Here is a 26,210-nt window from a genome sequence, read left to right on the forward strand (position 1 = left end):
AGCTGTATCCCCAGCCTTCACTGAGCAAGTTTTTGACACATGTAAATAATATTAAAGATTTTCAGGAACAAGGAATATAATAGGAACCTATTGAAGTAAGGAGAAGTTATTAGGGAGACTCATAAAGGCTACTAAACTGAAAGTTTATTCTTTTTTAAACCAGCATTTCCTCTATAAACTAACTATATTCATGTCCTGATTTCTGACATTAAAAAAACAAGTTTTGTTGAGTTTTTCTTTCAGAACTCTTTGGAAACCCATCAGTATAGAAATGTTGTCTGATCCCTGACTTGTTCTGAAATGAAGACTTGAGATCTTTGTACTTATTGAAAATCAAGATGAATATCTGTGCAGAAGGGCCTGTCTGCATGTCATAGGATTTATGCGAATTATTGAATGCATGCATGCATGCATGCTTGAACGAATGAGATCATGGGCTGAACGTATGGTACCTTACTACATTTTGGAAGAGGAAAGAAAGTATCTGCCTGCTGATCAGTTCCACTCTTATTTTCCAGAAAGAAACCTTTCTTTTTAGATGTGCTTGAATGTGCTTTGTTGATCTGCTCTTTGTGTAAGAACTAGTGACAGGTGAGGCAAGTGGTACTGTAGTTAACAAATAGGATTGAGGGAGTAGGGACGCTGTAATAACAATTAATTTATTTTTTATATAAATTACAGTATACACTGTCTGATAATATAAAATCAGAGGCTGAAGTATACCATGATGTGAACAGTATGAGCAAAAGGATTTGATTAGGAGGTACTAAGTGTATTTTAGACTCTGCTATACTTTGAATGATAAAGATCTTTCCAAATCCCAGTTCTTCTGACTTTAACTGGATTTCCCCCCATTTTTTGGATAGTGGAAGTGTGTCATGGAAGATTTCACCCATTTAATATATTAGCAGATCTGCTTTTGATCACATTAGGTTATCAACTGCAAATTAAAGTGTGTGCTCATTAAGAGAGTAAAAGTCAAGGCAAACATCTTCATTTGAAAATTGTTCACCATATGCCTGCTGTGGTAGCACAGATGTGCCTGGGGGATGATGGATAGTGAATTTAGTTGTAATGCACATGTTTTATGCAATGCATGTCAAGTGAAGTCTATTCTTAAAGACAAGGCTATACTTCAACTACTTAACATCTTTGTTTTTCATATAAAAGCCTGTTTCACAATATCTATTGTACATTTTGGATCTTATTGAAGAAACTGTTCAAAAGGAAAGAGAAAATGGAATGGGGCAAAAGGAGAGAAGGAAAAGGGGAAAGGAAAAATTATACACTCATACACACGATAGTTATATTACTAATTGCTATTAGTTCATCAAAAAGAAAGGTTTCTGACTATATCATTCGGTCAATTTTTCATGCCTATATCTTGTAATATGAGCAACTACTTTGAAGATAACAATCTGCAATGTACTAACCATTGTTACTCTCCTACAATCTTGTTTTGAAATTTTATACCATTGTTTTTATTGCTTGTTTTTCTTCTCTTTAAAATAAAAAAATAATTCACTCTTTCAGGTACTTATACTTTGAGTACCTGAGTAACCAATTTGAAGATGTCAATGTGCGATAAAACAGCCATTGTTAATTTCCTATCACCTTGTCTGAAATTCAGTATTGCTCGTATTGTTTTTGTGTTATTTTGTAAATGTATGTGTGTTAATATGTTTTCATTCTTTTATCTTTAAAATAAAAAAAAAGCCCAAAGCTTGGGCAGGTTTTACAGTAACAGTGATTAGAGCACAAAACCAAAGTTTTGTCTTTGTGGTTTAGTGTTGTTATAAATGTGTGGATATGCATGTTGATTTTGTGTATCCCTTAGGCAGAAATACAAAAAGAGATCATTGGAATTGGATTTTTAGTCTGCTGATATTAATCAGGCACAATTTTCTGTCTTACTTGCTTTAATGCACTTCAGTGGATACTTGTACTGAGTGATAGAATGAAATGTCTTTAAATGGAGGTCCTTTATGGGGACAAAGAGGTTAATTGTGTAATGGAAGAGCTTTTCAAAGCACAAGGTCAGGGTTGCCTATACAAAAGCTATATCATTTAGTGTAATTTATTTTAAATAGCTTGTTTTTTTAATATGTAATGGTCAGAAACCAGAACTAATTGAGCCGAGCAGAGAAAAAACTTCATGTATAGAAAAGTGGGATCATTCGGGTCTAGAACTAAACTGTTTCAAAACACCAAGGAGGCCAAAGGTGAGATGGTTAAAATACACTAATGCCACATAAGTTGATGCTTGGAAATCCATAATAGAGCTATTAAATTGATTCTGCAGTTCTTCATTCAAGGTGAGAATTGGATTCATGAAAACATCTCTAGGAGATCTCATAATTGAGAAACTTAAGACCTTATTAAGAAAGTGTGATTCAAGTCAGCTAAAATTATTGAGGAAATTTTAAAAGCATAAGCCCAACTTTTTGAGAGATAGCGTATGAACTCCTAATCATTCAATTTGAGAGGACTTAATGTAATTCTAGGAGATATCTGAGGCTAGGTAGGTCATAAAAGGAAATAAAGCCATTCCTTTGCTCACTGCAACATCTGTAACAGCTCTGGGGCTTCCACGCTTCAAGGAAGTTCAACCTATCTGATGCAGGAAGACTGCACAGAAAAGCCCAGTAACTCTATGAAGAGAAACAGCCTGAAGACTCAGTGTGCTAGCCACTCATTGTCCAAGTGCCAATGCAGAACTAAACTACCATGCCTTGGAGGCACTGAGCCACACAAATTATGGGACAGAGCAACATGACTGATTGTTGTATTATGTGATGAATTAATTTTCATGGATCATCAGATAACCAGAACATGATGTCATAAGTGAACATGAAGTGTATCTGTGACATAGAGACCTAAAGCAGCTGGGATTGGCTTTGGGCTTACACGGTGGACAGAAGGAGACTGCTACTGGATATTGAACGGGCTTCAGCGAGATGATTAGAGAAGGCTTAAAGGAAATGGAGGAAATACTGTTTGAAGGCAGCAAGGAGATTCCTTGCATGTGGTGGCAGAAGTTTTATTTGTGGTAATGGTGAAAACAGGATATGTACCTCATAAACTGCTGATGCTGGTTAAGGAGATGCTGGACCTATAACGATTTTGCTTTTAACCATGTATGATCATGTACTGATGAGATACAAAAGGAATTATTCAGTTTACAAACAAAATTTAAAGGAAAAATAAAGAACCCAGGGATGTTTAGGTTATAAATAAATTATTTCTCATTCTTAGACATTCCCGATGATAAAAATTAAATAATGCAATACTCAACTACAGTACATTACTTAAAATTTTGCCCTAAAATGGCTCAGGAAAACACCAAATCTGAAATTGGCATATTATGATTTCTTAAAGTTTCAAAGTTAAGTTTGATCCCACATTAACTCTTTCAAACAGAAAGAAGCCTTTTAAAGAGATTAAGGGTCCACCTTTACTATTAAACGTTAAGATGGACTTTCCCTATTACATAATGATACCTGTAAGAATTTTTTATTAGTATACTTTTGGGATGTATAATAATCATAGTCCCCTTGGGGAGCTGGCACATGCACACCTCAAGCTTTGATCTTCTCTATGATCTCCTCTCTTCCCTCCTGTCTCCTCCCTCATCCCCAGAACCCCTTCCCACCTCCACAAAGTCTGACTTTGTAAGAATCATATAAGCGTTTTCCCACAGAAACCTGCCTGGGATCTCAAGGCAGAGAAGATTTTATTGCAAAGGGGGTTATGAGTTTGTTTCTGACTAAAGGAATAAACTGTAGGTTGGTCCACAGAAAGTGTGCCTCAGTTTTAAAATGCAAAAATTGTATCAGTGTGGACAAGACAATACAAAACGCAAAAAAAAAAAAAACAAAAAACGTACTTGGCTCCTCAAACTTCTACAGGCAGGAAATGATATGAACAAGGATTTAACTGATCACAGAGCCTCTTACTTTTGTGAAAGGATGATGATTTGGGTGAAGGAACCAAGATCTCACAAGATGAAACCAAGAACTCTAGAGAATTAGTCCTAGGAAACAGTACTTGTTCTAATGAAGGAACCAGAAATGTATCTAGCTGGGTTTCAGAACTACCTTGCTCCTGAGACCTTTCTATGTCCCACTTCCCTTCATTTTGATTTGCTTTGTCTGTAGTATTTCCCCTAATAGTTCTAAAAATTGTTTTTAATTGACAAAAGTTAAATATATTTTTCATGTACAGCAAGACATTTTGAAGCATGCACACATCATGGAAGGGTTTAATGTGAAGAGACAAAAAGCATTTAATTCTAGTTTTTATATCATTAAATAGAGAAGATTCATCCCTGAAGAGACGTATCTGAGGAGACTGACCCAGGAAACTTTGTGCACATCTATAATGAGATTTTGAACCTCAATTTTGTTGGATATTGTAATGAAACCTAACCTCTGGACTATTAGGAGAGAGTGGCTATATTTTGAATGTGAAAAATAATGCAAATAATTTTTGGCTATAGAGTAGAATGTGTTTTAAAACAGCCACGAATTATTGGATTCTCCTGCTATTGAGACAGTGAGGACTCTGTATGATCCTTTTCATCTTGGAATCAGGGTGAATGCTGAGGCTAGCATAGAAAGGCTTTTGTTCTACTTACAGACTTTCATCCTGGAGCCCTGAGCTGCCATTTCAGTGGGCTGACTGCCCTGAGGTCATCTGGGCTCTGAGGAAACCCAGTTAACTTACATGAACAAAGAAACTGGAAGAGTTCTGGAATTACTTGATGACACAGAAACACATACCAACACACACATGTGCATGCACACGTACACACACAAGGCCAGCCACTATATATTCCAACATTTTGCTGTTCCAGCTCAAACATTGTCATTGTCTGACAGCACCTTCATGAGATGCTTTTCACCAGAAAAGCCTACTCTGGTTTATCACAAATTTTAGTCCCTAATAGCATGAGTTATAATGTAATTGTTGACATCTAAAGTTGCTAAGTCTAGAAGTTCTTTATTATTACATGGAAACAAACAACCAGAGTGGGCAAGAATAAAACAATTATTTCCCTATTTTGCCCACTAAAATTAGAAAGTATAATTAGTCTAATTATGTGAATATTAATTATGTTATGCCTGTCTTTACTTAGAAATATCATTTGTCCCATTATATTTCATTTTTCACACATTTCTCATAGAAACTCTGTGGCCTTCCCCTCTACTTTCTTGCAAGGTAATACTGTATTAATACTGGTGTATATTTTAGTATACATACTTCATGCGAACATTTAGTGCATTTCTTTCTGGTTTCCTCATTTGAAGATGGTAATAAGTGACTCCTAGGTTTCCAAGTCTCAGAAAGAGTAAGCCAAAAATCTGTGATGGAAATTATTCTAACATATTTATAAGTTGGATCCCAACAGGACTGTACTAAATTTCAGGAACATTGGCAGTGAAACCCTGGAAAGTGAGAAACGGACTTACAGAAATGCTTCCTGTGTAATCCAGTCTTCTGCAAAGCAGAAAGTTAAAGTTACAAAGGGACTGATGAGTTGAGATTAACAAGAAAGTGCCTGCAGTTTAGCTCTATACATTGAAAACTAGAGGGGCTGGGGATTTAGCTCAGCGGCAAAGCACCTGCCTGGCAAGCGCAAGGTCGTGAGTTCGGTTCCTGGTACCAGAGAAAAACCAAAAAAAAAAAAAAAAAAAAAAAAAAAAAAAAAGAAAACTAGAACCCCCAAAAGTCAGTAGCTTCAAACAATTCCATATTAGTTCTCCTCCCCCTCACCAGAGCAAAATAGAGACAGATGTTAAGGGTTCTGGGAAAAGAACAGAGATTAAAAGAGACACAGCTTTGGAGGAGTCCTGCAGTGGCTACATTCTCCTAGGGGAAGGAAGTGGACATGAGGAGTCTAACAGGAAGCAGTCATGCTTTCTAAAATGTGTCTGCTCCATCTTGAAATGGTAGTGAGTGCTGTCAGTTCCTTTCCAGGAGGGAAAAATGAGAGTCTTCAAGAAGAGAACCGGATGCCACTATCTTGTCAGGGACTGTGAAGGCTCCACATGCTACGTGTGTCCTGAAAGAGCCTGTGGCAGCAATGACAAGTCATAGTAATTGGGGAGAGGTGGTAAGGTCAACAAAACTGAGGAGTGACATTGTGAGTTTATTATAAACTCACAGGAAGAAGAAAGATTTCTGGAATCCTTCACACCTCCGTTGTCTGCCACTGAGCAGACAGGATGCGTGGAGTAGAGTAGTGGGGAAGAGGAGGCCCTAGAGTTGCAGCAGTGAATCTAAGTCTTAGTTTAAAGATGATGGTGCAACAGATGAAGACAATGATTATAAAGCTGATGGTTGAAGTTGAAGAAGAAGACTGAAGAGAAAGAAAAAAAACAAGCTTACTAAAGAACAGGGATTAGTTGAACCTTTTAGTATTCTTATTGGCTTAAAAAACTCTACCGTGCTTACATAAGGAGAAAATGCACAATTTTCTCACTTCATTTCCTAATTAAACTGGAGGAAAGGACATACTGAGTGTGGAAAAGCTGCCTGGAAAAGTGAGGGGAACCACCCACTCAGATCATGGGTCTTTTTACGTGAAAATTCAGGTGTCACTTAATAACTGAAACATTAGCCAGGGGAATCACTTTCCCGCTTGATAGGTAGTTTTATTTTTAAATCCCACTTTTCTTTTTTTTCCCTGCCACTATTATACATAGAAATTTATACTCATAGAGCCCAAAATATCATATAAGGCATCTCATTTATCTTTAATATCTGGAATTATAAAATCATGCAAAATGTCCTAGTCAGAGTGCATAAATTTTAGAAAAAAGTATGCCTGTGTATATTTACCCAAGAAGCTTTTAAAGGATTTTTCTAAAAATAAGGTTTCCATCGACTAGAGCCCTGTGTACTGCTGACAGCAACCTTTGGAGCAGAGATTGTCAGCAGGAGCACAAAAAGCCATGAATGGAAAGGCCACACAGTGACACCAGGCTGACAGTCTCTCCTGGGAATTCAAAAGTGGGTCAGATGGCTCCATAATTTAAGGAAGAGTCTGACCCCTTGTCTTTGTACTGGTGGCACAAAGAAGTAGCTCTCTTCTTTTTAGGATGGCCTCCAAAACCAGTCATACATCGTAATCATATTCCCTTTAGCAAGAAAGCTAGATACTTTGGGAAGCATTTAGACCAGAGTGAGAAGCCAGGCTTTAACTCTTAGGAGCCCTTTGTAAGAAAGGGACAGAAGCAGGAAATCATGCACCTAAGAGTTACATCAAGGGATATAAAACACTGGAAGAATGTGTGTAAATAAGCATGGGAAAATAGGCAGCAGTCAGTCCATATATGACATGGTAAAATGTCAAAATTTTATTTCAAAATAAAGGGAAACTATTAAAGTTTTCAGCCAGGATATCTGGTCTACCCCTTGGAAACACAGACATTATACTAAACCCAAAAGGCACTAATGGGCACACCTGCCCAACCCTCCCTACATCCTTACATTTCTCCTTGCAAAACACATAGACATTCAATTTCCATCCATTATGTCTGTTTCCTGGCTAAGCCAGTTCAGTTCACACCAGTTTTCTTCAAACATGGTTGTTCATCCCTTCATTTCTCAGATATTACTTCTGGGCATAAAAACTAATCTTTGAACCTTTGATATGAATATTATGGTTCTCTCTGCTGTGTGCCAGCACGGAGTCACTCATCCTCAGAGCTACTCACTGCATAGAAGAGCCTGGAGCCCATGGACCAGCTGTGTGATAGTCATCACACATCAGTGGGTGAACATGCTCTGTTCTGCACTGTTCCTGGTTGCATTCACAGGATGTCTGAAGGGCCGCGGAGGTGACTGACTGGCACAGCATTTTTCAGGCATTAGACACACAAACAAACCAATGAGATTTGTCACTATTCCACCAAAAATACCTCACAAGAGTGACTTATCTGAACACTGAGTGTTGAATTGAAATTTGCAAAACATTTTACAAGAATTCTAACCCTGATGAGGTTAATTTATTGGTTAAGTGTTAGTGAGTAGAAGGATTCTCTCTCTCTCTCTCTCTCTCTCTCTCTCTCTCACTGTCTCTTTCTCTCTCTGTCTGGACTGAACCTAGGGCCTCCACACTGGACTATATCCCCAGGCAGTTTTTATGTTTTTATGTAGAGACTGGGTCTCCCTAAGTTGCTAAGTTGCCCACGCTGGGTTCAAACTGTGATCCTCTTACGTTGGCCTCCCAGAAGGCAAGACTGCTGCTTCTTATTAGGGAGTTCACTTCATTACTTGTTACTCTGAACTTGACAAACTTAGCACCGAACATTTCAAGTGGAGTTTTATTTATATCATTCACGTATGCAATTAGTATAATTTTTCCATAACTTGATTAGATGCATTTTAATTAAATTAGCATGGATTGAATAAATGGCTCAACCACTGTGGAAGACACTTACAAGGGTATCCTATTTCTTACTATACACAATCTGACCAGTGTGTGCTTAATTAAATTCAGAGAGGAACTTAAGTATGAAGTTACCACATAGGAAGAACATGTAAAGTCTGCAGCACTGTCCTTGTGAAGAAGCAAGTATTATAACCCTTTGAAGACGATGCACTACCATTCAGTCAAATTGCTGATGACCAGTGAAGTCTTGTAAAAAATTAAATTTCATAAAAAAAACAGTTCTGTGTTGCTGTTGTTCTTGGCAGAAGTTCAGCAGTTGTTATCACAGTACTGAATGAAGGACAGGTGGAGATTGAGGAACCAGTACAACTCATAGGACAATGGTGCTACAGTACCTTTAACAGCAAGTAATTTGTATTTAGAGAAATATCCTAAAATGTGGCTGCATTTTAAAGACTCTAGCAGCCATAGCGATAACTTGTAGTTGAATTAGACTAAGATTTTTGAAGCTATTTACTTTGAAAGTGGAATTTGAGACATGACTTAGCTTATTACTTATATCAGATGTTATAGTGGCTTGGTGACTGAGCCTAACAAGCTACCATAGGAGTCTTGAAAAATATTTTTAACAGGTCACATACTTCATATAATTGTAATATTCATGACTGTTTAGAAATAGCATAACAAAATATTTTTGTTAACTACTTATGTGTTTCTTCCAGGAGTTTTATGGTTTTGCATCTGAAAACATTTTGACGTTGGTGGTAACAATAACTTCTTGGATATGGCACCCAAAACACAGAAAGACAAGTTTGCAGATGTAAAACCTGAAATAGGAGAAAATGTTTGAAAATCACATATCCAGTGATGGTTAATATTCACATCAAATGAGGATCATGTGAGAAACTTTAGCAAGTCAATAGCAAAATACTCAAATGACTCAATTAAAGTGGGGAAGGCCTTGAGCAGACATTTCTACAAAGAGGATATACAAACAGCCAACAAGTATGTGAAAAAAAATGCCCTACATCACTAATTATGAAAGAAATGCAAATCAGAAGTTCAATGCCCTATCCATTGCATGACAGAGCCACCTCACCTAAGAAAAGTAAATCAAAACCACACTGAACTATTACCTGTCAGGATAGCTATTATCAAAAATGAAAGGAACAGGGTTGGCAAAGATGTGGAAAAATTAGAGCCTTGTACAATGTTAGTGGGAATGTACAATGGTGCAGCTGTTATAGCAAAATGGTACTGAGATTCCTTGAAAGATTAAAACTAGATCTGCCATATGATCCAGGAATTATACTTCTGGGTATACAATATACTCTAAAGAATTTAAATCTGATGATACATCTTTTCCTATATGTTCACTGCAGCATTATTTACGCTAGTTGAGCAACCCAAGTGCCCATGAACAGATGAAGGAATAGGAAATGATGACTTACTCATGCTATAAAATATCCCATCTTATAAAGAGGAAATCCTACCATGTGCAACAGGAGGGACAGCCTGGATAAAGCTGTGCTAGGTGAATTATTCTCAGTGAGACATAATGTGAGATTATACGTACTTGAGGTATCCAATGTAATAAAACCCATGGAAGAATAGATTAGAAAGGTGGTACAAGGGCATGGGGTGGAGGGTGAAAGGAATTGTTCCACAGGTATAAAGCTTCCAGTATACAAAGTTAGTTTTAGAGATCTGCTCTAACGCAGAGAGCCTGAAGTTAACAATGCAGTTTTGTGCCCTCGAAACTCACTCAGTTCTGTCTCATGTAAAGTATTCTACACACACGTGCACACACATACAGAATGAGTCACAAGGAAATTTGTAGAGATGATGAACATGTTCAGTACAGAGATGATGGTGATAATGTCACAAGTTTATGTTTATGTGCAATATCAATTTGTATGCACTAAATAAGTACAATCTTTCATGTATATCACTTAAAACATCATTTTTCCATAAACCTCATCATTTGCATCAACTGTCATTTCATGAAGTCATACAGAATTGAGACTTCTAATATATTTCCATAACAGGGTCCTTTGGAGATATCAAAAACTTTAGAGATATCAGGTGCCAAGATATCCATTTAATACTGCAATGTTTCAGTATCACACAGAATTAAAATTCCAGGACTGTGAACACTAGTAGTTATGTGATTCATCACTTCAGGCATTTTAAATACTGAAAGTAACTTCTATATGGTTATTCCCTGCTCATTTTATCTTTATGTGTCCCTTATTTGTTCGTTATGTATCAGGTTTGTAATATAATTGATTTTTGTTGGATTTTTTCACCAAATATTATGACTAGTATTTAAGAGTTTTAAAAAGATCTCATTTTATACTGTTATTGGAATGCTCCATTTTGAACACATGTATTGTATAGTAGTACATGTGTTTCATTCTTCAGAAACATGCCTTCCAACTTATTTAATGTTTGTATTTTGGAGTACAGACCAACAGGGAAGAAATGAATAAAAGAATTAAAGATTAGTAAATACTTTTGATAAAATGTTGCATTCATCTTGTATATAATACATGGAATATGTCTTTTAATTTAGGAAATATTTTTAATGAGTTGATTTTTATGCTTAATCTAATTCTGTCATCAAATTTAAATTTTTCTATCATTTTATACATATTGGATATTATTTATCAACTATTATTTTTGTTAGAAATATACTCCTTTTCTCTTTCCAAACTCTTGCAAAAAAGGTGAATTTCTGTTAATATTTGAGTCTTTAAATTGTATATGCCCTTTTAGCTCTGTAAAAATATTCATTTTATTTTGTAATTGATGGAAAGTGGATGCATGTTAATGTTTGTTCAACAATGTACTTTATTCTGTCTGAGAAAGTATGGATGCAGTTCTGTAAAAGACATAATTTGTCACTGTTTACCACCCTGTAAAACGCTAGTGGGAGGACTTGAACATCTAACTAAATAATGAATTGCAAGAAATGAAGACCTCTGCTCTGCATTTCTTAAAAATGAAACACCCAAATTTATTGGTTTTCTGTTTTCACTGCCTGTATGCTAGGGAATTGTAGTCTTTGAGGCAAAGTATTTTAGTCTTCTTTTCCTTATTTCAACTTACCTGTCTGTCTTATGTACTCTAAATACTCAGCTCTCTGTTCCTGATAGAATAACTCTATTCAGTATTTTAAAATTTTCCTCACTTTTTGCTTCTTACTAGGTAGTTTCTCTTGCTATGTTGTGAAATTGACTAATCTTTCCTTCCTCAGTCTTATCTTCTTTTAATCAACTCCATGTTTTTTTCTACACATGAACAATTGTTTTCATTGGTGGGAGTTTGATCTGCATCTTTTTTATATTTTGCATGCCTGTGCCTAAATTTTTAATATTAAAATGCGATTATAAAAGCTTTCAAAAATATTTTTATCTGCTAATTCTAGCAGTTATCTTAGTTCTGAGTTTATTTTGATATATTTCTCCTAATTGTTTGCTGTTTTATATACTTCATATGTCTGATAATTTTTGGTTTTTGAAATTTAGTATGAATTTTACTTCACTGGGTGCTGAATATTTCTGTGTTCTTTTAGATCTTGAGCTTTATTGTGAAATACAGTTACTCAGAAATACTTTTATCTTTGCTGGTCCTCCTTTTCTTTGGAGAATAAAATTTTTTTTTTATTTTTAAAGATAAAGAACAAAAACACATTAACAAACAAACAGACATGAACAAAACAACACCCAAACAATAGAAGCAATACAGAGTTTCAGACAAGGTGATAGAAAGTTAACAATAGGTATTGTATCACACATTGTTATCTTCAAATTGGTTGCTCAGTTAAACAAATATAGGCATTTAAGACTGATCATACAATGAAATATTAACTTCCTTTCAATAAAGCAATAGAAGTCGGTAATATGACTCTCCCAGTTATACTGGGAGACTATAAGGAACTAACAATGGTTAGTACATTGCATATTGTTATCTTCAAAGTAGTTGTTCATATTACAACATATGGGCATAAAAATTGATCAAACAATATAGGCATAAACCTTTCCTTTCAATGAGCTAATAGCAATTATTCGTTTAACTATCTTAACTATCTTGTGTTATCTATTTTTAACATTTATCTATTTTATCTATGTATCTACTTTTTCCCATTGCCCTTCCTTCTTTTCTCCTCTTTTCTCAGTCTCCTTTGCTGAATCATCCTTGTATTTTCAAGCCTTAAGTATTACGGTGCCCTGGGGCTTAGTCCTACAACATCTGCCTCCTGTGTACTCCTACCCCAGTGATCTTATCAAGTCTTACAGTTTTATTTTAATTTATCAGCCCTCTGTACTTACATACCCACTATCTACTCAAGATTTACATATAGAGAAGGCATCTTAAACTTAGTATTTCCAAAACTGAACTCATAGTTCTTCTTGCCCGACAGTCAACACTTTTAGCCTCAATTTCTCCAGCTTGCTTATGCACTCAAGAAAGGTTTTCACATCCTTAATCAATCAGTGAGTCTGCTCGCTTTTACTTTCCTACTTCTTTTACCTTCTTCCATTGTAATTCAAGTTTTCACCCAGCTCATTGAACAGGTCCCTGAGCTCATCTCTCTGCTAGTACTCCTGGTCTCCTCAGGTCGACTTTTCAAGAGGCTAAAAAATTCTTAATTTCAAAATATAAACTAGTTTTTACCACTCCTCTGCTGAAGATGCTGCTATGCTTTCTGGCCAACCTACTGAGATACAAAGAATTTGAAGACAACAATATCCAATATAACAACCATTGGTGAATTCCTATCATCCTATCATCTTGTCTAGTGAAACTGTATTGTTTCAAAAGTTTTTGTTTTGTTTTTATTTTTTATTCTTTTTAATGGTTTGATCAATCTTGCATTCTTACATCTGGTAATCTGAGCAACTTCTTTGAAGATAACAATACATAATAATAATTATATGATAATTTCTATCATTTTGTTCTGAAACCCTGTATTATTTTTATTGTTTTTGCTTTGTTTTGTTTTTGTTTATGTTGTTGGTATTTTGCTATTGTTCTTTTTATTATTCCTTTTAAAATAAAAAAATATATAATTGGGTGTTGTTGGAGGATCTTAGGAAAGGAACTCATTTCTTCTGAAAATATACATACAAAGAGGGATCAGTTTTAAAGAACAGATTGGCTGTTAACTGGGTATTAATATATGTGACATCAGAATTCTTCCTCTTATGTGAATAGCCTGCATCCACTCTTTGGGATGTTTTTTTTTAGATGGCTCATCTTATACAGTACTGGATTTGATTTGTTTCTTATATACACTGGATGATAATTTACTATCATTGTAGTAGCTTTCCCTAATGTAAACTTGGGTTATAGTAGTTAGAATGTTTTTAGTACATTCAATTTATTTTTTTAAATTATTTTAAAAATAAAAGAAGGAAAACATTAACAGACAGATAACATTTTACAAAATAGCAAAAGAACAGTACAGACAATACGGAGTTACAAACAAGGTGGTAGGGAATTAACAATGCTTGTTGTATTATATATTGATATCTTCAAAGTGGTTTCTCATGAAAACAGATATAGACATGCAATACTGATCAACCAAGGACTCATTGACAGTTTCTTTCAGCAAAGAAATAGAAGTACATTCAGTTTAAATAAATATATTTAATTATCACATTGAAAAAAGAGATTCAGTCATTGCTTTGGCTTTGAAGACACTAATGATCTGACCCAGTGCAGCTAGGGCTACCATCATTTCTTTCTCCAATGGCTTTCTGTTTTTCTTCAAGAACATACACTTCTTCCTTTGGGTCTTTGACTACTGGATTTACTCTTCTCTTTTCCCAGAACATCCTGTCCTGACCTGGCTCACCCCTCTTCATTTCCTATATCTCTCAGCTCGATGTCACGTTATCACAGAGGTTTTCTCTTACCAAAGTTATCACCGCAGACTCTGCCACCTCTTTCAATTATTTTATTATCCTCCTTGTTATAGTTTGTGTCTAGATGTTCCCCCAAAGTCTCATGCAGTATGGGCAGGCTTCTAGAGTTTATGATTGACTCATGGTCCAATGCTGGGATTATGAGTGTGAGTGCTACACCTGCCCTGGTGCAGGAAACCTGCATACAATATAAGAGAGGGAAAGAACCTTGCTCTCTGCCACTCCTCTCCTTTTGCTCTTGTTGCTTTTGCTGTTTTCTGCAGCCATGAACTGTTGCCCTCTGCCATGGGCCACTTTGCCTTGGAGCCAGCCTATTATTCAATGAAACCTCCACAAACTGTTAGCACAATAAACCTTTCCTTCCTTAATTTTGAATGTTAACTATTATGTCTCAGCAACAGGAGAAGTTAACTAAGACACTGCTTGTTTTTGATAGCACATGGCACTATCAGATGTGTTCAATACCTATTAATTTCCTTGTTTGTGTTGCATCAGAAGTTCCAAAGAGATAGCAATTTGGTTTGCAGATATGGTCCTACTGTTGGCACCCAATGGTTACTCAATAAATCTTTGCTGTGTGAACGAATGAATAATTTCTGATGCATGGCACTAAACAGTGTAGTTGCTACAGAGTAAGCCCTGATTACCAATGTACTTTTCACATTGTATGTAGAATTATTTTGCCAAGGCTCTTTCAAGTCCTCTTGAAAGATACCAGTGAGTTAAGCCTTACATATGCATGCAATTTACTTTTTATTATGTATTAAAGGATGTAAAACAATTCAAAGAATTATAGCACAGAAGCACTTTCTTCTCTGAATTTTAAGAAAAGGAAAAGTGTCTTCCAACAGAGGAGATAGACTATTAAATTTCCAGGAGGCAAAGAAGGATATTATTTTCAGCTATTTTCCAATGTTTTGATTGGGACAAAATGATCCTATTCCTTCCAAAGAGCTGTTTTCCTGGTGACATGATGAAAGCTTTCTATCAGTGACATACACAAAAATCATACATTTTCTTGATTGATTTCAAGCAGAAAGAGGTGTCCATGGTTTTTTTGTAGCAAAAAAATCAGTCCTCTCACTCTGATTGCATGTCTTTTATTTCTAAAAATATTATTCCTATTCAGATCTTGGTAGTTTTGGAACATTAAATTTTAATAATGTGCTTTTTGGATAATAAAACTTTCCTCAATTAAGTTATAGAATTTTTTACTTGGGCAGTAATTTAAAAAGGAGTTTTCTTGACAAAGAATGGCACAGGTTCTTCTGCTGTGATGGGTGGGTTTTGCTGCATCTCACGTGGAGGTGGCCTGCATAAATGTGATCACAGAGAAAAACAAATCTGGTTACCTGTTTCCCAATCGCTTTTACATAGTGCTGAAAGAATTCTTAGAGTAAGAAACATTTCTGTCTTTAAGCACATGTTTATAGATATACTTACGCTTTTGAGGAAAAAATGCATATGATATATTCTCATCTCACGAAAGGAGATAATATTGGAATGCACACACATATGCAAATATACATGAGGCTGATTAAAATTTAGTGCACTGTAAGACATCACTTATTATCCCATAATTGTAAGTAAACTCAGAGCAGTCAGCTATTTTACTTTTTGAAAACCTTTTAAATCAGACAATTTTATCTCTACATAAATCTTGTGAGGAAACTAGTACAGGATATCATTATTCCTATTATTCTGATTAAAAAAATCAGGTTCAGCTGGGAAAAGTGATTTTTGTCCAGGTTACATAATTTGTCTCTGCTCTCTACAAATGATTATAGAATATTTTTCTCTGGTGTGTACTGTGCAGAAGAAGGAGGGAAGAAGGGAGGACCTATTAGACAGGAACAGAAGGTAGGGGCTCTTTAGTGACTGCAGGGGTGGAGCTCAGGCTTTGATTGTTTATTTACTTAATGATCTTTGGCTTTGTTAAAAATATGCAATATATGTACCAGAATCTTCTGTCCTTGCATTAGCAAAATGTAAGTAATTATATCAGGTAAAGAAAATCAAAACCAAAAGCAAACTAAACAAAGCAAGAAACAGAATCTTTGGGCCTTGTAATATGAATGCTTGCGTTTTTCTAGTTCCCAATTCTTTGGGAAGGAAATGACACCAATGAATAAAAACATTTTCCTCTGCCCCAGATTCTAGATACAGAATTACAAATTCGTGGCTTATGAACCAATGCTAGATATTTGACTGTCCTAGTCTCCTAAAACACTCTTAAATTGTACCCCCTGGTGCTTTACCAATGTGCATTGCCAATCTGCCCTGAAGCCAATTGAGTCCACAGACCTTCTAGGAGCCCACAGACCTTTAGTACTACACTGAAGTTCACCATCTCTTACCTTTATTTCATCAGTAACTAGAGTTAATGCCAAACTGCTGATTGTACATCAGCTAGGACACTCCATTCCCTCTGTCCATAAACCTCAGTTAGAATGCCTTCCTCCACTCTTACAGAAAGCTCTTTCAGAACTTATTTTTAGAAATGCAACATAGTGACTTTTTTTTTTGTAAAAGTAAAGTTTCAATGTCCATTTTATTTGGAAGTTTTAGAGCTATTATGGCTGAGGAAATGCATTCTTCAGCCAAGAGACTTGATCCTGTTGTCCTTATAGATGACAGTGGGTATTTTGCTAGAGTAAGGATAATAAAATTAGAACTGTCTTTCTTGTTTAGGCATCTGAGAAGTAAGTGTATGGCATGAACGGTGCTGGCTCAGACATCTAGACCTGAGCAAAAAGGAGCAAAGGGAGATTCCATTTTCAGTAGCGGGTACTCCTTAGCCTTAGTGCTTATTCTGGGCAGGGCCACCACCCAAGGTCACAATCTCAGTCTTTTCTCAAGAAGTATATTACAGCAGGCAGTGACTCTGGCATCTGTTTTGGCTCTGTGCATGATTATTTCTTCTTCTGCCTCCAAATCTCCTGAAATACAAACTGAGCTCTGACTGAATCTCTGTAATGTTCCTTCCAGTGGACAATCACTTAGAATAAGCTTTGGGTGTACAATTCATTCTGAACTCTGCCTTGATACTACAAGAAAACACAAGAATCTGTTTTCAAATATATGATTCCTAACTGTAACCTTTTACATTTATTCATGTTCTCCCATCACATAATCAGGATCTTATTCAAGTAATATAAAATATAAGAAATTGACTGAAACACAAAAGGTGATACAGAATTAACACATTTATATTAGACAGAATGTGTTTTATTTCATGCTCTATAAATAATGTCCCTCTTCATGAAATTGTCTCCTTTTTTTTTTGTCTCCTTTTTTATACTCCTAGATCTCCATAGTCTCATGAGTTTATATTTTAACCCATTAGACCTAATTAGCTTGGTAATCATCACACTTTCTCTGTAGAAGTGTGGGTATTATCACTGGCAAAGGGTCATTTAAATCAAATCTGAGCAATAAGATTTTCCACAGTAATTTTACTGGGGTCTATGCAGTTTAGACTTTCCTTGGAGACTTATGTTTTAAGTTAAGAAAAACTGAACTCTTATGATAAGATCAACCATGAACACATTAACAGGAAACATTAATAGGAAACACAAATTTTCTGGGTATGGATATGCACAAGTACACTCACAATAAATGCACAGTACAGAAAATCAGAGTTACTGTTACACTGAGGAATCCTGCATAGGCTACATAAGGGGAATTACTTCTTCCTCATTTACCCTTATGTATGTATATATCCTATTCTCCATCCAGAGAAGTCCAAATGAAATCCATAACCTCCTTGCATTAGCAAATACATATTGACTCCAAGATGGGTCTCAATCTACAAATGCTTATGGTAAGAACCTTTTAAGGATAATTATTTTTAAAAATCTGTCTCTCTTTTTGTTTATTAATTCACATATTTGAATGACTGCACCAACTTCCAGTTACAAATTTTCCCTCTGCTTGGTAGTCTTTCCCTGTCATGCATTTGTGGGTCTCCCTAGTTCTTGACAGAAAACAGGAAAAACGTTGGTTTTGGAGTTCTAAAGAAGATAGTCGCCTGCTTAGAACCAATTAAAAGTGTCTTTACTTTATAATTATTTCCATATATTTCTTGAAAATTCTCCTATCACCTTTCCTCCATGCTGATGCTCACCAGTGGTGGAATCAGAGATGTAAGACTGTCAAATTTGTAAATTTTTCTCCTATTTAAATATTTTATCACAGTTATCAGAATTTAACTGCTCAGAACTTACAGCTTCTTAAATTTCCTACAGGATTGGTATAACTTAAAAATGCCAGTCTGGTCTGGGAAATCTCTGACATTCAGGGAAGCAGATAATATTGTGCAAAAAAGTTTATTTTCATAGGGATGATTAATGATAATATTACATTTTCTTTACCAATCTCTTCCTAATTTTTCCTACACTCTAATCACTTTGGAAACCTAGGTGATAACAGACAATTGATTGTTGATATGCATCTGGCGTAAGAGCTTTTGTGTCCTTTAATGTGCCATAAGTGTAGCCTTGCCAAATAAGCAATTGCTAGATTATAGAGTCTTCTGGTCCATGAATTAAAAATTCCAACTTTTCCATATTTTATATACATTCTATCTTTATACATTTGCACGAAGTTAGCTGTCTCCAAGAGTAAACAACTTTAGGCCTAAGGAGAGACATTGATAAATGATTGGCTGAAGAAAAGGATGGTATATCCATATTTTATAAGTATAGAGCCATTGGGCTTTGAGGAGATAATGATATATCAGGTCCCTAAGAGGTTATGGGAAAGGGACTTATGCAAATGTGTTTGCTCCTTTTGTTATACCATTATTGCTCTTCAGAACTAATATTCTAATTGCAATTTAATATTCTTTTGTTTATTTGCAATACTTATTTTTCTTTATGACTTGAACTTTCATGCATGGTGCATTTAAAGCCTTACTTAATAGGAGTGACCTTTTCTGGATGGTTGACAGAATTGCAAGGACTTCTGAACATTTATCTGTAAGCAAATTGTGCTTACCTTGTAGGCTAATCTAAAAACTTTCCTATTCTGAATTCAACAAAATTGACAGAACCTGGTTGTTCACAAAGGTTAGTGATGTACTAGTGACTTGGTGGCCATTTCAGTTATTTTCCAGAAGTTTAGCATGTCAAAAAAACTCATGGTGAAACTCACTTCACACCTCTCACAAGAACCTCTGAATCTCAATCACTCACCACTAAGATTTAAGCCCACTGTGTTTCAGGCACATCTCTATATTCATTGCAAAGAGTCACCTGTTTTATGTCTCACAGGCATATCCTGTGAGTACTTGTCATGACTATCCATTGAAGTTCCCATTGGAACTAAAATATTGGGGCAAACGTAGTTTTTCCAAAGACTACAGTATGGCATGTAGTGACAGAGGCCTTCTAAGTAGCAAATGTAGACCTCAATCAAATGGCAAGTAATACACAGTTAACAGAGGAACTGTGAGTTGTCAGGGTTATGGCCTGGGCCAAATGGGTAATTCTGAGCAAGGATAAGATTCTTCACAATCTAAACTGCAAATGAGGAGGGCAGACTACCTTCCCATGACACAAGTATTTTGATTTTCTCTTTTGATTTTGTATAACATGAAAGGTGCCTAAGGTAATACTTTCTGTAGAAATGATTCCTGTATCTTCATTCTATGAAAATAAATGTTGTTCTAAGAAAACTTGCTAATTTAATAACTGGTTTCTGAAAGAGGATGGGACCCCTTGATAAACCTGAGATTAAGATTACATTTTCAGACAGGTTCAGGTTATGGTCTGAAGAATTTATTTCTAAGAGAGCTATTCAGGATACTGAGTTCTTTCTTCCTGGGATTCTGAATTAGTACACGGAGCCATCTGTGTCCAAATATGATTTACTGCTGCATCTTGCCTTGAGCTTTGCTCCATAATTTTCAACAACTCTTATTTGAGCTTTGGCTTTGACCCCATCCTTCCATATTGTAGCTAACTCATAAATCATTCCCCCGCATTAAACTCTAGCCATCCTGCTGCTTACTTAGTCCTATTACCAGCAGGCTGTCCTGTGTTACCTGAGAATGTTTTCTCTTTTCCTGCCTTCAGTATACTATAACTTCACCTCTATTCTGGGGATTGCCTCTGACTTTCCTAGCTTAAAGTTAAGAAGGAATCTGGTATTTTGTTTATTTATTGCAGGCAGAACATCCTTCAACTTCTCAATGAGAATAATACGCAACATGGAAATAGGATTCCCAATTTTGAACCCTAAGGAGGAAATCTCAAGTCAGCGTAACCAGAAAATTAAACGGGACACAGGGGTTTTATCTAGACTTTAGAGCGGATTCATTTGTCCCCCCAAAATAAACCTAAGTTGAGATAAAAAGATGAAATTCTCAACAGGAGTCTTGAAATTTCTCACTTGGATGGAGGGGCATGGATAGTATAAACTGTGACTCTGAGCATTCTGAGGTACTTTATTTTGTGGGGACTGTCTGGAAAGTACAGTTATGAGGCTGATATGGAGACCTACAAGTGATAATGAACTTTCTTCGTACCCATAAAGGCAGATTCCTGGGTATCTACTGGAATGCAGAGAGCAAGCAAGATAGTTCCATAAGAAAAAGAGGGAGCACAGGAAAGAACCATCAGTATCTGTATGGACAAAGAGAACCACATATCCAAGTCATACCTTGGAATCTTAACTGAGACCATCAATTGACTACTAGTTAGAGTAGCACAAGGTCTTGTTATTTATCACTGGTTACTATTTAATTTTCTTATGCTCTTATGTGTCAGAGTTGTCACTTACTATTTTACCTTTTGAGAGGAACTTTCAATGCCTAAATATTCTTTTAATGTAGTAAGTCAAAGATGTTGCCTTTATAAATACAATGAAAGTGCTAAATTTAAAGTAGGAACAAAATAAACTAGTACCAAGGGAACTTTTATAACAATATTGTGCGAGGAGAGAATACAGGAAAGATGGTGAAATAGGGAGCTCCAGGAATCTGTTACATCTAGGCAACAACTGCATTAGTAGAATCTCTCTGATGTGACTGCAATGTACTTCAGTTCAGTAACAATTCATTCTATGATTCCAGAGAAGATGACTGTGTTCATGTTCATGCAGGGAATATGGCCATGATTGTAATCTTCACGTGATGAGGAGTTCACCAAGGGAAGCAAATTTTTGCTGAAGGCTTACTATTTCTGAGTCAAATTGTTTGCAAACAGAAGGCTTTGTGAACAGAAGTAGTACACATTTTAGAATGCTTGAGTCTATTAAAGGCTTGAAACCTCCAGGGAAGCCTTAGAAAGTAAGTGCAGGTAATTTGTATTGATTTTAGCTTTTAGCATAAGCACAGCTACCCAGTCCCACCTCTACCACATCTCAGGCAGCTGTGCATGTGCTGCATGGGCAGCTTGCCCAGAGCTTGCTTGAGACAAAGTGGACATAAGGACACTGTTTTCAAACTGTTGGGAAACTGTTCTGGTTACTGATTGCTGCTTTTGATCACAGAAATGAAGACGAAGATGTTATTGGACTTCCCCCATTGCTGCAAGTCAGAAATCAAAGTCCAGGACATTGAAAAACAATTTCATGTATAGGAAAAATTGAAAAGGGACCACACATTTCCATGGAACTGCTCAGAAAAATGTGATGTATAGATATAACAGAGCTCTACTCTTCCATAAACAAGAATCCAATTATAGTCGTATCATGCCTTTAAAAATGTGTTTGGCAAATTATAATCATATATGGAGAAAAAAGTGATGCTATGGTCCATATATGCAGCATAGATAGAATGAACCAAACTCATTAGCATAGCCACCACCTGAAACACTTAGCACGTATTCACCCTGTCTAACTGAAACTTTGCACCAGTCTCTAGTGGCCATTGTTCTCTGTGCATTTATGAATTCGATTGTTTTAGATTCCATGTGTATGTGAGCACTTGGATTTCTGTCTTTCCATGTGTGGTTTATTTCACTCAGCATAATATTCTTCAGATTTTTTACTGTTGCAGTTGACAGGTTTTGTTTCCTTTTTTTTTTTTTTACTGTTGCAGTTGACAGGTTTTGTTTCCTTTTTTTTGTTGTTTTTTTTTTTTGTTTTTTTTTTCTCCGGTACCGGGAACCGAACTCACGACCTTGCACTTGCCCGGCAGGCGCTTTGCCGCTGAGCTAAATCCCCAGCCCCGGTTTTGCTTCCTTGTAAGGCTGTATAATAATGCATTGTGCATATGTACTCTGTTTTTTACCTATTCATTCTCTGGTAAACATTTAGATTGAGTTCATAACTTTGCATCTTAAATAATGCTGCAATTAATATGGGAGCATGAATAGTTAGTTCCTCAATGTACTGATTTAAAATCCTTAGGATATGTACCCATAATGGCTCATATGGTAATTATAATTTTACATTTTCAAGGAACATCTATATAGTTTTCCATCACTGTATTAATTTACATTTTTGCCAGTAGTGTAAAAAGGTTCTCTTTTCTTCAAGTGTTTTTAATTTTAATTTTATTTTATTTTTTGTTTGTTTTTTTTTCTGTACTGGGAATCAAACTTATGACCTCGTGCTTGCCAGGCAGGTGCTGTTCACGTGCTTTTTACTACTCACCTTTTTGGTGAGAGCTATTCTTATGGGTAAGAGGTGAAATGTAGTTATTATTTTATTTTGTATTTTTGTACTGATTAATAAAAGCAAATGTTTTATTTTTACTTATCTGCTGGTTATCTGTATGCCTCCTTAAGAGAAATATCTCTTTGGGTCCTTTGAAAATTTTTTATGAGGTTATATTCCACATTTTATTTACATTTTAAGACTAATTTCAAAATCACATATTCATACATGTATTTTCTTTTGTTGACTTCACCTAAAATTAAATGCAATGGTTTATTTTATAAAAGACCAAACAGACTTTACCATGTCTGCTATATCTAACACATAGGAACAGCTTTTGACAGAATTCATCATTTTCCCAACTTTTTTTTAACTATAAATGCAGGTAAGAGAACAATCCTAAACATACTTTTGATACTACTGGTAGTCAGCATCCACACTGTTTCACAAATTAACACAATTTATGACAGTATTCATCATACCGGCTACTTTGAACAACGTCAAACTGCAACTCTTTCACTAAGCAAGATAGATAAGCACACCATTTCTGCTCTTCCTTCTTGAGGTTCTACTTTTCAGAAGAACACATTTTCATATTGGAAACACACACGGTACCATACTGGGAATTACCAATCTGGCAATTCTTGCCATGTTTTCATCTTGGAAACCTGAATTCTATTTGGACTACACCAGATTCATGTTTAAATGACAGTATGTTAACAAGAGAAAGAAAAATTGTGCTACATTATTCCCCCTGTTATCTGAAAACATGAGTGTGTACGTATGTTAAAAACAGTCTTATAAATGCCTGTGTCACATTTAGCAGCTGGAATCCTTTTACTTAATTGTGTTTATTTGCACTTTGATAATCAAGACATTAACAAGAGTAGAAGGCTGTTGATTTAAGTCAAGTTTGAGATCCTTTTAAATTAATTTTTGTACGTTTGTCCTTGTTGCAGAAGCTTCATGTTTTCTTGGAACATTACTAGAGGTCTTAATTCTTGAAGTAAAACTTTAATGTTATATGAGTTTTGTCATTTTGCTAACACTGGTATGCTCCATGCATCCACTGTTTCATTAGAATCATTTATCCCATTCATATTAATTTTGTTACAAATATAACTGATGAAAGAACTTCTGGGTACTTAGGTTCACATTCTACTTTCAAGCTATATATTCTGTTTCCAGAATTTGTTCTTGGTGGCCCAATAAACATGCTTGTCCACTTTGTAAGTGTCATATCCTCATCATCTTCAAGGCATCCACTAACCACACCATTGCCTACTCCTTTTTGTCCTTCAACTTTTTCCAACAAATGAAAGTTACGAGGAACTTTAAATCCTGTGGAGACCATGGTAATCACACTTGCAGTCCTGATCTTTTAAATTATTTTCAATTAAGCTATCCATTTTCTGTTATTCATTTGCATTATTTGTTTAGGTGTTTTATATATTTTGGATGTTAATCCTTTATCAGATGTACGATTTTCAAATTCACTCCGTCTTCCTTTGAAATTTCTTGTCATGGTATGCTTTAAGTAATTTGTATTTAGGTTTATGGATCTACTATAAACGTTTGCTTTGTAGTTACCCTGAAGCTTATATAAATCCTAACATGCTATATTTCAAGTTAATAAAAATGAAACTTTGATAACAGATAAGTCTACATTATTATGTCTCCACCACATTTTGATGTAAAAATATATACCATTTTGTAATTTTTATTCCTTGGTAATTTATTTTAGCTAGTTCTTTTAAATAGTTTTGTCTTTTAACCGATGTAACAGAGATAAAATTGCTTTACACATCACTCTTGCTCTACCAGTGAATACCACTATTATGTACACTACTAACTTTTTTGTTTTTCTATGCTTTATGTTACTGAATAACAGCCTTTTATTTCAGCTTTAAAAATCTCTTTAGTAATTTCTGTTAGGAAGGCTTAGTGGTGATTAACTCTTTTAGCTTCTCTCTGTCAGGAAAGATTTTATTTCTCCTTCATATCTAAAGGAAAACTTTGCTGTGTAAAAATATTCATGGTTGGCAGTTTTGTGGGTGTTTCTGTTTATTACCTTTAGCACCTTGCATATATCATCACACTCTGGTTTACAAAAAATATTGCAGTGTCTATGTTAGTATTCCCCTGTAGAGAATATATTTCTTATTTCATATTACTTTTATTTATTTTTTTAATTTTCAAAATAAAAGAACAAAAACATATTAACAAACAGACATCCATTCACAAAATAGCACAAGAACGATATGAGCAATACTGAATTACAGACAAGGTGACAAGAAATTAACAAGGGTTGTTGTTTTCCTGAGTAATCATGTTACTTTTAGTTTTTTTTGTTTGTATGTTTGTTTTCCACTACTGGGAATTCAACTCACCACCTTGTGCTTGCCAGGCAGGCGCTGTGCCGCTAAGCTAAATCCCCAGCCCTCATGTTACTTTTAAAGTTGTTTTTTATCTTACATTTGTTTTATTTTAAAGAGAATAGTAAATGAGACACAAACAAAAAAAAATAAAACAATATAGCAGCATACTAGTATCACAAACATAAACAAACCAAAGCAAGGTAGTTTATTATATATCTGATGGATTCCACATCAGTTTGCATGTGATTGGAGAGCTCTTTGCTTTACATACCTGGATGCTCACATCCTTCCCCAGATTTGGTAAATTTCCAGCCATGGGTTTCTAAAATATGCTTTCTGACATTTTCTCTCACTCTTTTCCTTCAGAAGCACCTAGTATGCAAATGTTAGACCTCTTGATGCTATTTCAGAATTTCTATAGGTTTGTTTCTTTTGTCCTTATATTTTCTAGTTCCTCTTATTGGATAACTTCAAATATTTTGTTTTTGTGCTCACTAATTCTTTCTTATATTTGAGCCTGTGGATGATGCTATTAATGTGAGAATTATGCCCTTCATCGCTAAGATTTATACTGTTTTATTGTTTTCATTTCTTTTGTTCATGTATAACTTCAGGACATCAAATATAATCTCTGTGGAATCCCTGAAGAAATTGTTATAGAAAATACACAAAAAGATATGACAAAATGGATTTAAACATTTCACTACAAAAGTTTTCTGAATATAAAAGAACAGTACAATGTAAGAAAAGAGGGGAGAAAGTTACAAAGGATGTAGGAAAAATGAAGCAAAAGGGCACAGCCCCTTCTTTATATACATTTAATGTCTAATTAAAATATATTTTGACGGGGCTGGGGATTTAGCTCAGTGGCAAAAGCGCCTGCCTGGCAAGCACAAG

At 35.4% G+C, this 26,210-nt stretch overlaps 1 pseudogene; it reads right to left on the reverse strand.

The window, feature by feature from the left end:
* Positions 1 to 23,864: 23,864 nt before the first annotated feature.
* Positions 23,865 to 24,289, reverse strand: LOC102019899 (annotated as a pseudogene).
* Positions 24,290 to 26,210: the final 1,921 nt, after the last annotated feature.

Source organism: Chinchilla lanigera, unplaced genomic scaffold (genome assembly GCF_000276665.1).
Source record: "Chinchilla lanigera isolate Chin_1 unplaced genomic scaffold, ChiLan1.0 scaffold00065, whole genome shotgun sequence".
Classification (NCBI taxonomy): Eukaryota; Metazoa; Chordata; class Mammalia; order Rodentia; family Chinchillidae; genus Chinchilla; species Chinchilla lanigera.